Genomic DNA, 15,054 nt, shown 5'->3' with positions numbered 1-15,054 from the left:
TTTCAGGGAAGTTCCCCTCTCAAGCACTCCCCTCTTACTTCCTGGCTGCCCCCGTGCATCTACTTGTCCACCTTACTGTCCATTTCATTAGTTTACTTTCATTGTGACGTCCTTCACTATACTTATGTCTTCCAGATGCAGCTTAAGGATAGCTAGCTTCTGTGAGCAGCTCAGCAGCTGTTCTCTTGCATACTCCATCCCCTGTGAGGTGATACCTCCCGTAGTGGAAAGAATGGTACTGGGATGGACTACAATTTACTAGTACTTTGTGTAGAGTGGGTTATTAACATTACAGTACTCTTAAGATGTAATCTTAAAAGTTCAAAAACTTTGAAAGATGTTCTGAGCCTTCAATTTGCTTGTGCTTCAGAGCACCCTTTTTTGGGATCCACAGGAGTAAGTATTTCGAAGAAAGTAGAGGCAGGGGAAGTGGAAGGTAGAAGGAACTGAAGGGTGAAGACCAGACCAAAACAGGAGTTCCTTTTTGAGAAGGTGGGCATCCGGTGAAAGCACTGGGGGCATTGCTTCTGCTGTCTGGAAAACCTTTCTCCTGTAGTTTCTCTTTGCCAGCCAGCTTAGAAACAAATGTGATGAGTGACTTCTTGAAGCATGTAAATAGTAGTGATTTCTTGAAGCTTCTTTAAATAATTTACTGTTCCTGCTAAGCTCCCATTAATTATAAGAATATTGACGTCAGCAGCACTGACTTGGTAACATGCATATAGCATCAATTCCCAAAGCACTTGGGATACTTATTATCAAAAACCCCAAGGTTTTGCTGGCTGGGTTAAATGAGAATCACCATTATGTGTAGCTCTACTGAATACTAGTCTACTGAGTTGGCTACCAGTCACTAGAGGAAGATCAGTAAAGTTGTCTGGAATGCATGTTTGCGAAGATGTGTCCCCCAAACTGATCCTTCAAGATAGGACTTCACAAAGTGAAATTAGTCCTTGATCATATTTCCCTACAGTCTCAAGATTACAGGTTACATCGTGCTGAAGCCTTGCCACTTGTCAAGACTGTCCCTTCTTAGCATTGGAAGTATCATCTTAGTGATATCTTTGAGTATTCATGAAAGACCAAATTGGCAGTCAAATTAAATCTGATCCCTGTCTCCCAGTGTTCTGGTTGGCTGAGAGCTCCTGTGCCTGCACCCTCCTTCCACACTGCCACAATAATACTGTAGTTTGTGAGAATTTTGTGTCCTGTCCCAGGAGCTCACTCAATGTCAACTCCAATTTCACAGCATTGATAAGTGCTGTACAGCTGTAGACTGTTTTTTTTTCTGTCTCTCTGCTGTATGTAACAGTGTCTGTTAACCATGTTGTTCCTTGTGGAAAGGAGCATAGCATAGCAGAACTTCTGGCTTTGCCCTTTTGTGGCAGAGCCAAAATGCTAAAAGAAGTGCACATTTTCTGTGTTGTTTACAAGGTTCAAGGAAAAAAACCCGCATTTGGGGTTTTTTGAAAATGTCTTTTTTGATTATCCCTGGTGCGCTGAAAGCTCTTCTTTAATGTTAGTGATTTTTAGTAATTCTTCTATTTAAAATAAGCTTAATCTGTTGGCAATGTAGCCTGCATGTTATCTCTACTAGCTCATCTTCAGAGGACCTCTCATTAGACTAACCTGTTCTGTGTGTGGCTCACAAACAGTCGTGATGCTTTCCCAGAAGACTGCACAATTATTACAGCTGTGGTGTTTCAGTCTCCTGTACCCAATGTAGATCTCTGATTTAGTGTCCTATTACTGAGGTTGTGTAATATCAGTGCCACTCCCAAAACATGTAATGTGGCACTGACTTTGTGTGCCAATCTGGTACCAGCACAGCTGCTGCCTGAATGTGGAGATTGTTTCACTCTTAGAAATGTCAGGAATGTGAGTCCCTCTTCTCTTCTAAAGCCCTTCAAACAAGATTCAAAGTTGGAGACAGACCTAAAAAACTGGGTGGAAAGGTCAATGATGGCCTTCATTCTGCCTTCGGAAGAACTTGATCTTGCAAAGCAGTGCCTGTGCTATCTTCCTGAAAAGTCTCTGCTCAGCACCAAGGGAACTGCTGAAGAGGAAGCCATTCTCTTTGCCACCATGTTTAGGATTAGTAAAAAACCTGAGAATTAGGTCAACAGAAGGCTGTTTCATTTGTTTTTTGAATCACAGCAATCCTCAAAGCTTCATCTCACATCTTGAATGCTGCCTCCTGGTGCCTGTTCTTACAGTTGCCACTGAAAGTCACACCTACTTCCCCTTTCTCTAAGAAAACAAAAACTCTAAGCATGTTCGGTCCTTATTTAAGTCTCCCTATTTTGTTTCCATCTGAAGTGACCTTGGGTGCAGTCTTAACATTTTTGAGGGCTGAAGTCCCAGGCAGTTCTCGCTGTCTCGATGTTTAAATGTTTATAATAAACACATGCAGGCTTTTTGGGTGAACAGTTGTGCTGTGTGTTGATTTGCAGGATGCATCCTTATTTCATCATGAAGGGCAGTGAGACCACGTACACGATGAGAACGTGCATGCGTAAAGAAATATCATTCCATCCCCACATATGACTCTTGCCTTACAAATGTGTTGAGAGAGATTTCTGCTAGTGCTTGTCTCTTGCTGCGGCTTTGCTTTCAGAAGCAGGGGATATTACAAGGTGGCAACTGTTTTCTCTGAAATTGTCAGTTTGATCTCAGAACAGAAGCAAAGGATGTGTGGAGGAAGGAAGCCTGGAGAATAGTACAATGTGAGATTTAGGTCAGTAGACAGCACTGTCCCACCTAAGACAGACCAGTACTATTATGAATGGGTGACATCATTGCATCCTGTTTGCATTTGTTATCTCTATTCATGTATTTCAGTACCTTATTCCATACCACCAATCAAGATTCACAAGTTTTAACAGGAAAATAATATTCTTTATTGTCTTCATTCTACCACCACCTCCTCTTAACTTGGTTTAAGCAAGCCATTAAATTTCCTTGGCCACATTGTTCCTCTTACGTGCTCAAGCATAATTTAGCCTTGCTGTGCACCAAAGCACAAACCTACCACATTGTAAAATCAGCTCTATTCTAGTGATGGGTAAGGCAGTGCTCCTATTTGAGCAGGAAGCACTTTCAGTATAAATATCTGAGAGCTTTTTCTTTAGGACCTGGAGAATCCCAAAACATTCTTAGGCCATATGTAGAAGTCATTAACTGAAATGCAAGCATCCTTGAGACTGGAAGTGGCTGACGTTTAATAGTGTATAGTAGTGCTAAAAAAAACCAAAGGCACTTCAAGACCTAAGGCAAGAATTACTTTATCTCTGCCTCTCAGTTTTATTCCTATAATTTCTTTAAATTACCTATGGTGGGATTTTTTTTAGGATAGCACAGCTAAGTAACCTCTTTATCCTGTGTGTTAGCTGAAGTGTCAGCTTCCTTTTGCATTATGCAGCTTCCTTATGTGCTGTACAAACTTAAGCTTTCAGCTTTTGAAGTCCGCTGCTCAATGACCTGTGTGCTGGACAACATGATAGCTGACACACTAACCTGTTTTGTGTTTTGGTGTGTCCTGTAGGACTATTGCTTTTGGCAAAGAATTTTGTGGGTAATCATCTGGGAGAACCTAAGAGTGTCTGAAAGTCAAATGAGCTCATGGAATTAAAAGCTCCACACCATACACCCCTTCTTTTTTGCATTTGATGGTCTGCTTTATTTTTATCGCTCTTTTGCAACTGCTGCATTTCTGATTTTTTGGGAACAACAGGCAGCTCTTCATTGATCTTGAAGGTCTCGTCAGATCTGTAGTGGCAGCTTGTGTTTCCCTGGAAGGTATTCGGTAAAGCCAGAAACCTTCTTACTGCCTGGTGTGTAAAATCTGTTCTGGCTTGATGTGCTACATGCAACTGTGAGAAGAATGACGTTTCAGGATAATGACATTATACCAATATATTTATTCATTTTTCACAGAGTATCTTTAGCTCTCGTGCTAACTGCAGCTATCATCGCCATCTTTTATGTAACAACAGGGTCTTTTCCTCTACCACCAGCTCAAAAAAGAGGTTGGTGAGAGGGCCTGGGAGAAAAGGTACAAAAGGTAGGAAAGTGGTTAAGACTTAAATGGTCCTTGTATCAGTGTTGGGTCAGGCTACCGAACATTCTGAAAAGACAAAGTAAATTCTCAGAAAGGACTTCATTTTGGGGGCACACTTCTACTGGAAGCTTGCAGGCAAGTCTGCCACCTACTTTGGGCCTTGCTCTCTCCACCCCTAAAATAGGCACATGGTATTTATCTGTTTGTGATGAGAGTATAAAATTCAACTATGTCTTGCAGAGCACTCTGAAGTAGTGAGTGGAGGCCACTGGAGGTGAGAAAATCATTAGAAACTGAGGGGAAGCAGCCCTGTATTATGACCTGGTTCTCTTTAGTGTCTAGCTCAACGGCCTATGGGCTGTGGTTGGCAATTTTTATACAGCTCCTGAGTTTGAGTAATACAGGCTATTTCCATTTCTGTGTCAGACATAGACATCTTGAGAGAAAAGATGTCTGCACTGTGGTATGTATGCAAGTTGGAGGATGGAAGAAGTTGTTCTAGGTGACCTTCTCTCCCTTCTTGAAAGTAAACCAATTTAAACTTCAGGTCAGCTCCTCCCTGATTCTAGACTTATAAAATCAATTCTTTTTGCTGAGCACTTCATTCCTGGCCTTACTACTAGATGAATGGATCAGTTTATTCCATCCACAAAAGTCAAGACTGAGTGACTCACTGCTTTTTCCTTACTGGTCCTGGAAGAAGTTAGGCAGATTCTGTGGAGTTTAAAGATGTTGTCCTAAATATTAATGAGTACTTCCTGCAGTTGGGGTATTTTTTCACCTCTTTATTAATTTGCCACATGTTCTCCTGTGTTTTCCTGGTTTTGGACATCCTTATGTTGCTTGCTATGGGCACTAGAGCTATCTGAAATTCAGCGGCGCTTTCTAATACTCACATTCACCATATCCTGCCCCCAGCCAAACAAACCTAACAGCAGTGGTTGAAGAACATTGTATTTCTTCCACAAGGCAGTTTTCTGTGTGCTTTAGAGATGTGGCTTCTTCCTTTCCTTTTCACCTTTCCTCACCTGTTCCACTGATAACAGCTTCTCACAAAGGAGAGTGATTATTATTAAACTGGCTGACACTGTTCCAGATGTTTTGGGACTTTTTTTTGCCCTAACTTAATCTTCTTTCATATTCTGCAGTAAAATCATAATCTTGTGCTACTTTCCATGAAATAGTATAGTTAACCTTTGGAATTCACTGGTGCATGAAAAGCATGAATGACACATACAGGCTGGATAATCAGAAATGCATTTTGCATACTAAGCAGTATGTGGAAAAAAGAAAATCTAATCTCATGCTTAAAATCTCACAGCAGGATAATGTCAGAAAGGATTTCACCCTTCATCTGCTCAGTAGTGAAACTTCAAATCTGGTGATACTTCACTTTCTCTGTGGAATCAAAGGTTGTCCATTGAGGACTGGAGTGTTAATTTACTCCATGATGGTTTGACAGCTCTCTTGTTCTTTTTGCTTTTTATTGCATTGTCGTAGTGCTACTGGAATTACAGAACGAATAAGTTTTGCTCCAGCTCAGCTACAAAGATGAGGAGCAGGGCAGTTAGGAAAAGCGCTTGTTTGTTACACAGAAATTACTTTGTTAGAATGTGTGTTGAAGATGATGTATGGAGAAATGCATCCTTCTCCTCTTTCCACCCCTCCCCCATTTCTTCTGCATTTTCTTTAAGGAGCTCTGGGGATTTTATGGGTCTATGTTGTAGAGCAGTTCCAGAAGTGGGAAGAAAAATCTGACAAGCTCAAAAAGGAAGGTAATTGCCATGTTGAGTCATTCATGGGCTGCAAAACAATAGCGAAGATTCAAAATATTAAACTTCATAGGAACCATAGGAAATGGCATCTGTACATACCAGTTCTAGTTTACTGGGGTTGTAAATGTAAAAGGAGACACTGGGAGAAAAGGAGAGCTACCAACCTCTCTTCAACATCAGCTGTGATATTAGAACTTTTTAAGAACAGAAGGTTATAAAGGTGTGTATGCACTTCTTAATTACCCATCTTTTGAGCAATGAGGTCAGTGATTTGGTATTTTGTTGTTCCCATTGTGCTGTATAATAGAAATATGTAATGTTCAGTGGCAAGGGATTCAGGAGCTGCTGCTTGTACTCCCATCTTTGTCTTCTGCTTTTTCCATACTGAAAGAGAAAATGTAGAATCAAGGTGTAACACATCAAAAATCTGTGTGGCTTCCCTATGAACTGGACTCCATTAAAAAAAAACAAAAACAAAAAAAACAAAAAGAAAATCCTGTGCCTAAATGGAATAGCATCAGTGGTATTGTTCTGGTTTGCTTTTTTATATGGGTTTAAAGCCTTGGCTGTCTCTTTGCCTGTTGATGCAAGTTTTCTGAAGGAGGTGTTGAAATCCGTGTGCAGGCAACAGCTTGTGAGGGGGCAAGGCTTTACTGTCACTTTAAACCCAGTGTCAAGTTCAGTTCTTGGGATAAACAGAGGTTGTCATCTTCCAGAGTTACCAGTCCCCTATGGTTTTCTGGCAATAAATCCACTTTGGACAAAAAGCCAGGGCAATCTGTGCTTTTGTGAGAGACAGAAGATATAAGTTCAGCTCTAGAGCCTGGATGTAGAAACAAAACTAAAATATTATTGACTAATATGCTGAAAGTCAAATAGATTACTTTTTTTTTTTTACTTAAATGGATTCTAAGTATTTCTCAAATGAGACAAAATCTGTCTTAATTTTTTTTCTTCTCTTTCTGCTGTCTGTAAATTGCGTGACCTCCTGTGTGTGTGTGTGAATGAAATGCATTTCCTGTCTCTTGTCTGTCGTTTTGTTATCTGTTGCTTGGTTGGGTTAAGGTAGCCATGTTCTTCTGTGCCTTTGTTGCTTATGTTGTCATTCCTGCATGCATTGATTATGCATGTTGGCTGTGATACTGTCCTGGTTTCGGCTGGGATAGAGTTAATTTTCTTTCTAGTAGCTGCTATAGTGTTATGTTCTGTGTTCAGTATGAGAAGAATGTTGATAACACTGATGTTTTCAATTGTTGCTAAGTAATGTTTAGTCTAAGTCAAGGATTTTTTTCAGCTTCTCATGCCCAGCCAGTAAGAAGGCTGGAGGGGCACAAGAAGTTGGGAGGGGACACAGCCAGGGCAGCTGACCCAAACTGGCCAAAGGGGTATTCCATACCGTGTGACGTCATGTCCCGTATATAAACTGAGGGGAGTTGGCCTGGAGGGATCGCTGCTTGGGATCTAGCTGGGCATTGATCAGCGGGTGGTGAGCAATTGCATTGTGCATCACTTGTTTTGTATATTCCAATCCTTTTATTATTATTACTGTCATTGTATTATTGTTGTTATTATCATTACTAGTTTCTTCCTTTCTGTTCTATTAAACTGTTCTTATCTCAACCCACGAGGTTTACCTATTTTTTCCTGATTCTCTCTCCCATCCCACTGGGTGGCGGGGAGTGAGTGAGTGGCTGCATGGTGCTTAGTTGCTGGCTGGGGTTAAACCATGACAGATATCAATTGCTTTTATTTATTTTAAGTGATGTGACCCTGGTTTATCTGCCTTTATACTAGCCTGTTGTTGATTGGGTTTGCTTTTTTGGTTTGTTTTGTTATTTATTTTTTGCTAACAAAGTTGAGTTGACTAAAGCTAACCTGCAAGGTAGAGAAGATTCTACTTCCCCATTACTGGTTTGAACTGAAACATGTTTTTATGTAACATTTGGTGCCTTTTACTGGATGCAGTCACACCTCTGTGACAAGAACAGAATGACAAACCCTAGCCCCTCTGGAGGGTATATCTGGGTTGAAGAAGGAGACATGGCAAACAATAGAGGTGTTTTTGTTGATGTGGGGGGCTTGACTGTATCAATCTCTGAATATCCATAAAGCACAGGTTGATTTCCTGAAATGCCTAATGGTTGTTCAGGCAAATAGCTGCTGTGTATAGAGGCACAGGAGGCCCTCAGAGCTTTACAAAACAAAAAGCTGACTTGGATTCTTCAGTACTGATCTTAAGAAGTGAGATCAGAAGGTAAAAGCTATTTTTTTAACCTAGACTTTAAAAAAAAAAAAAACCCAAACCCCACAGAAATAACTTTCTGGAATTTCAGTTAAAAAACCCCAACCAACCAAACAAAACAACCAAAAAACAACACAAAAACCAAACCCCCAACCCAACCTATTATCTACAAATTCCCTTAGTAGTTAGATGGCATTTTACAAGCTGTAATTGATCAAACATGGGTGGTCATGCCTGACCCTGTTGTATCTACCAATTTTTGTACCTTTTATAGGTCTTTTTTAGAACCTTTTACTGGCTAGTCTCTGACTTTTTACAAAACGGTTAGGACTCTTTGATGTTGATCCTCACGTGAAATTCTTACTGGCATCTTTTATTACTATGGCCTGCTAAGTAAAAAGGGATCAATCGATGTTTGAGGTTGCCAAAAGGTTGAGGACTATGTGGATGGTATTAAAATACTAAAGATACTTGAGTGAAAGCAATTAAAGAGACTGAGAGTAGCTTCAGTAGAAAAGTGGGGGAAAATGGGGAGAAACCAATGAAGATGGCTCAAAGAGGAGAGGTCAGATAGTAATTGAGAACATGCCACTTTAATTACAGAGAGATGATGGGGTAAAGAGTGCTGACAGAAAACCAGTTTGATGAAGGCTAGTTCTTAGGAGATGTATAATGAAGGAAGGTTTAATGGAACAACTAAATACAAATACCCTATTTCCCTGGGACGTAAGTGAGGAAACCTGCTTATTAGAAACTAATAGGACTTTGATATTAGTACAACTGGAGAGATGTTTTCCATGGTGTTGAAAGTCTGTCCCTTTAAACATGATAGTGAAAGTATACTTTCCAACTCATCTAGAGAGGCTGCAATATAAAGTACAGATAATTTGTTCCTGAATGTTGTGGAAGTTTAAGAAAATGCTCCTCCTTTTTAATGGAAAAAGAGAGAATGGTCTCGGGTATAGGTGGAAATCAGAGGCATTGAACGATAATGTCTCTCTTTAACAGTCCTGAAGCCACAGGATATCTGTGATATCTGTTATGGTATCAGCTTAATCACCTTGAAATTTTGTGTCTAAGCCACCGGTTTAGTCTAAGGTTTTGTTGTAGGAGAAAACATGTAGAGTGTTCCTGTTTCACTTTCTGAGATAGAGAAGACTTCCCAACATTTTACATATTACTGGAATTAAGTTTCTGTGGCTTTAATCACGTGCTTAATAAATTTCTTTTCTGTTCACCATGTTTTCTGTGGAAAACCTGGTGATGTTGCTGACCTGAACTAATGCAATAGATGAAATTTTCAAATTAAAATATTCCTGTTCTGTTTTCCAGGTGTGGGCAGGTAGCAAGTACCTTTGCTTCAGAATATCAGCTCTGTTTTTAGGTAGGGTTTGACATTCTATGGCTCAGTAGAAAAGGATAAAAATATTTATGGAGGAACCAAGAAGATTTTAATGGGTAAACAGTTTATCACTATAACAATTGTTAATAGACAGAAGCATATTAGGAGGCACCCTCTTACCCAACAGATAAAGACACTGGCAGCCTGAGATAATTTTAGCCGTTGAATGTATATGAAACACTGAATCTGAAAGATTTGACAGCCTGGAGGTAGGCAGAAGTTAGTGTGATGTATTGTGCTCTATGCATGTGGAGCATCTGACTGTGACCATGTTTTGTTGGCATCTCTGGCCTAGTCTCAACTAAAAAATTGACGTTCTATGTCTTACAGAGATTAAGGATTTAGAGAGTATTAGATGCAGCCTCTAGGGGATTTCTGAAGTTTATGTAAATGAAAGTGGTAAAGGATGACATTTGAAAGAATAGGAAGGATACGTGGGCTGGGACTGATGTGGGGAGAAAAAGCATCCTGGAAGTACACTGAGGTGTAAATAACTTGAGGATTAAGGTGTTCTGTGCCATGCATTCAAACTGTGGCAGGTAATTTGGGATGTGGACTTGTGTTAGATGTCAGCAAGTACCCTGTCTCTCTGGTGGCAGCCGCTGTTGTTCTCTCTGGTCACTTGTGTGTCCATCAGAATTCAAAATATATGACGAGGAGTTCCTGCTTGACTCTTGATGTCCATCGAAGTGGATGCAGTATGAAGAAGAGGTCCCAGAACAAACAGATTTGTTTGATTTGGTTTTTCCAGAGCCCTCAGAACCTAAATGCTTGTCACAGCTGTGAAGATTATTCCAGCTCAAGCTCATATTTTTACAGCAGTCTTAACCCTATAGGAATATTTGCCCTTCAGATGGAGACACCTGATCACATTGAAGCCTAAGGAGTAACTTTTGTCTTGAGTACATAATGTGGATTATTGGCTTTTCAGGAAATCAGCCTTTGCTAAATAGGTTTGGCTATTTCAGAATAGACCATGAGGCCTGGTACTTTTGTACTGCTGTGACTTGTAGCGGGGAAAGGTGTTTTTCCAATTGACTATATTTTTCTTTGTCACGTACAGCCCCATCAATTTTTCCTTTCTGCTTTCAGGTTTTGTGTCTGAATGTCTGGATGCTGTTTACTTTCTCTACTTCATTTGCATCTCCCTGTCCCTTGTCTCATCTCGGGTCCAGCCATACTCCCTTTTATGCAGTTGACTTTTTGTTGTATCATTGGCTTTTTTTTTTTGTTCTTCTCTCACTAGCATAGGTATGAGCACTTTGCTCAAGACCTTTTAGGTTGCTTAGAGATGGAGAGTGTCAGGTTGACAAGAAGGAGGAAGTTAGGTATATGCCAGGTTCCATGGAGGGGAAAAAACCCCCCTACCAGCTTGTAGATCCATCCTCTGTGGTTTGCCATTGCTGCTGATTTCCTTCTCCTTTCACCTTGAGGTAAATGTGCTTCCTATGGGAAACTTGCATATTTGTTGTTTTAGCTAGTCCCAGGCCCTAAAACTTTTAGACCAGCCACATGTTTAAAACAGAAGGACTTGGTATCATAACTGACATCAGGTGAATGAAGAGTTCAGGTTCTGTTGAGGCACTGTAATAAACGGCTGTATTTTCAGAGGACTGCAGAATGCTGGCTTTTGAGTTACTTCTGACAATGGGTAACTTTTTAAATATGGAACCTGCCAGATGTCTAACCTTATTTAGGCGATGAAAGGGATGATGTAGTTCTTAACAAAATCTGGAACTGAGAGAGCTCATAGAGCAATCCTTGAAAATCCCTTTTTGTTTTTTGGTTCTAGTTTGCTAAGTTCAAGTTACTCTGTGATATTCCTGCTTTCTACTACCTGTGACTCAAAATACAGGATCTAACTTTCTGAATCGTGAACTGAACCTTGACTGTACTTTACTTTCTTACATTTGTGCAAAGTAAGTGTCAACATGCCACCATTGGTGTTTGACAGTTACAGCATATGAGATATGGTCCATCCAGTGAAGTGATGGTTCCATGAGATTCAGTCTCAATTTTGGTCACACTTTACTCAGAAAAAATATTCTTTTCCACATTATTCTAAAATTGGAAAACTTAGCTGGATTAACTTCATTTTCTCCTTAACCTGCACTAAGAGTAAGTCCTGGAATAGTGCATATGGTTTCCATGACCTGACACCTCTCTGAGCTGTACTGGGCCTGCACATTGAATTAAAAAAAGCAGGCTATTGCTGGTTATGAAAGAGGAGTGCTGGCAGAAGTAGATTGTAGATTTATCATAGGTATAAATTGCCCATCATAACATCTGACTGGTAGTGGTAGAGATATTTTAGTGCTTGATGGCATTTGCAATTTAGGAACTATAGGACAAAAGAATCACCTTATTCGGCAAAGACAGTAAATATGTCTTGCATGTGTTACTTTCCTATCTCTTCTTAACCTCTTTGAAGGTACAAGAAAAAAAGATGGGAGCATTTAGGGAGATGGAGATTGAAAACGGACCCATGGTGCCATTGAACCTTGCCTGTTGCAGATCTTCAGCTTACTGACAAAATAATGTTAACACAAATGGTAGATTCCTTTAAATAGGAGTGAATTTTTGATGTGTGAAGGAAGGTGTTATGTGCAAGACCAAGAATGGTTTGCTTAGCTTAATGCTTATCACTAGTTGCGATTAAAGCACGAGGCAGTTGTGTTATAATCCTGCAGCTGTTGTACAAAGAAACTGATTCCTCGTGTAACTTGGAATAATGATAAACACAATACTGTCTTTTATTCCTAAAGTTCCTTTCTCTGCAAAGAGCTTTCAAATGACACAGCAGGAATGACTTATCTTGCCAGTGAAACGTGCCCACCTGTGGGATGAAACGTGGCAGTTTTAGCAAGGCGCAGCAGTAGAATTCAAATTTTTTTAGTTTTAGGGCAAAGACAAACCTCCCATACAGCTGAAATTGAAGGAAAGAGCGAGACAAAGTAGTTTTTCCAAGCAGAATATGGATAAGAGATCTGGCTACTGTACTTTTCTAAGGTGATTTTCTTCAACTACTTAGTGGTAAAACTAATAAACAAACCATACATCTAGCTAGGTGACTTGGAAGAAAAGTGTAAATACTGGCCTTCTTCCCAGGGAGGGAGACCCAAAAAGATCTCAGATCCTGTAAATCCTCAGATACTGAGCTGTTCCAGTAAAAATTAGAGATGCAGAAATAAAGATCAAATGGACATTGTTGAAGAATTCTGCTTTGCCATCTCATATTCCCAAGGAGCTACCTCTGTTGGTAGGCTTAGTCTGGACAGGAGGAGACAGAGCAAGTCATGCTTCTGCTAGTGGGGATGCTTTTCTGCACTGGGGACTTCTCCACTTTTATTCTGTATGTACTACCTACTCACTCCCCACTGTGCATGTGGCATGAAGAAGACAATGTGCCAAGCCCAGCTACAGACAGACAACAAAACCAAGGCCTTTGAACAAAAATGCGCTCAACAGAAATAGCAAGTGTTGTCAGTGTGTTGGAAATTTAAGGGGAAAATTAAAGTCAGCATGCATATTTTATTAATTAAAAGTGTAGTGTGATTTATCAGATGTATCTCAGATTATTACATGAAGACTAGTTCTGAAACTTTGCTTTTACTGTGGCTGCTGTAAGTGTTACCAAAGGAATGAGGTTAAAAGTAGACCTGAACCCTGATGACATTGGTAATTTAGAACCAGTTCTACTGCTGTATATGTAAATTGTTTGTTGTCTTTTCTTTCCTTGTTCTTTAACACTAAAGGGCATGTGCATGGTAACACAATCTTCATGTTTTATAAGCCTTCTTGTGCTTCTGTCGCTTTTCTCCCTAATCCTAATCCCCTGTGACATCCCTGTTAGTTGCTCTGTACAAAATTCTGTTGCCACAGATGGAGGATTATGACATCAGGCAAGGGCTGTAAACAGCAGGAGTAGATGAACTCTTAAAGATCCTTTTACCACGCAAATGGCCTATAGTACTAAGGACTGAGGTAAAGCATAATACCCAGCATCTATGCTGTCACAACTGACTCTGAAGATGCAGATCAGGCTTTGAGCTTCCTTGTGATATTGTCAGGCTTTCAAAATTCCTCATCATTGTGGTTTTTTTTCTTTTTCTTTTTCTTTTTTTTTTTTGTCTGGCTGCTTTGAAAGTATTGTTTCCATCTTCACAGTTGGTTTCTGTAAAATACAGTTCAGAAACCACAATACTGGTCATGAATTCAAGTGCTTTGGCTCTCTGGACTCTCTCACTACAAGCACTTCAAGCCACAGGTACTAGGCCTCATGCAGTCTTATTCCTTGAGTAGAGTACCGGTCCTTTCTCTTGTGGCACCTAGACAAAGGATATCCCTGTTAGATGATGCCTGTTGTCAAGTCCAGTTTCTCATTAAAGTGCTCTTAGAAGAGTAAAGGAAGAGAGGAGAAATATTGTCATTGAAAATTATGTTCTGCTTTGCTTCTATGTAATGGTGTTTACAGTTGATGCTGTAGTGAGTTTGCATAGTCATAATTGCTTTCTGTTTTCTTTTTTAAATATAACTTGCTTGTTTATACCTCTAGCAATATTGGCATTCATATTTAGTGTTAGAGGTTAGATAATAGTGTAGTAAGGTACAGGAGAGGTATCGGTTCCTTATCCTCGGATAACTCAGACATTTTAGGCAAAATGACAGTTAACGTTCTGTTTGAGATTGTTAAATATCATCCCTTCTTTTGCTGGGCCAGACTAAGTCTGAAGCAAGTCTCAGACCCCCAACCTGATGCATGTGTATCTATATAGTTATATACGTGTCTTTTATGAGTATAAAGGCAGGCGGGAAGTGTGTACATACATGTGCCTACGAGCCCACCCTGTAAAGTTTGTCAGCACTATTGTAGTTCTAGAAGTGATCTGTTAACTTCATGCTGTGCCAGTGAGACCACTGGGATTTGTACAGCTGCAAATGAGAGTCGGGTGGGTGGGAAGAAGAGGCCGAAGGGAGGAGAAAAGTGTTGAAAAATGCTCCTCAACTTTCATTCAGTATGGTAACACACGGTTTTCTTGCTGTGGCTGCTGCCGCTGCCTCTTTTCAACAGGTGAATTTTCTTTCAGTGATTTTGTTGTCTGCTTTTGTTATCCACACTTACGCTTCTACCTAGAGGTTTTGGGAGGGTTTTTGGTGTGGTTTTTTTTTTTAACAACATAACAGATTGTGGAAGAAACTCAGGTTTTTGTTAATGTTCAGTTAAACTCTCTGTCTACTGAGAGTCACATGGTCCTCTCATTGCAGGAGAGATGTAAAGAAACACAAATAGCTAAAAATCTACTGAAATTCACCCATTCTGTTCTTGCAGTGGGGAAAGATGATCTGGTGGGAAGAGCAGGAACGCTGCACCAAAGCTGTAAGGGTCCGTTCCTGGCTTGGTCTTTGAATTGTTGGGAGGATCATGGCATGATGTGGGTTCTGCAAAGGCTTGTAAATGTGGAAGTGCCCAGATGCACAATCTGAATATTGAAGATGCTGTATAACTATGGGAGTCAGTGAAATCACTGTGGGTGGTGTCAGATGGCGGTTGAGAGGTTTCATTTTGGGTTAAAAC

General features: G+C 40.2%; 1 protein-coding gene across 21 annotated transcripts in view; it reads left to right on the top strand.

The window, feature by feature from the left end:
* NRXN3 (neurexin 3) overlaps window positions 1–15,054 on the top strand; it is a 1,032,385-nt gene that overhangs the window by 469,011 nt on the left and 548,320 nt on the right. The window lies entirely within an intron of this gene.

Source organism: Buteo buteo, chromosome 6 (genome assembly GCF_964188355.1).
Source record: "Buteo buteo chromosome 6, bButBut1.hap1.1, whole genome shotgun sequence".
Classification (NCBI taxonomy): domain Eukaryota; kingdom Metazoa; phylum Chordata; class Aves; order Accipitriformes; family Accipitridae; genus Buteo; species Buteo buteo.
Note: the sequence above shows the minus strand (reverse complement) of the source record. Positions and strands in the feature narration are given on the sequence as shown.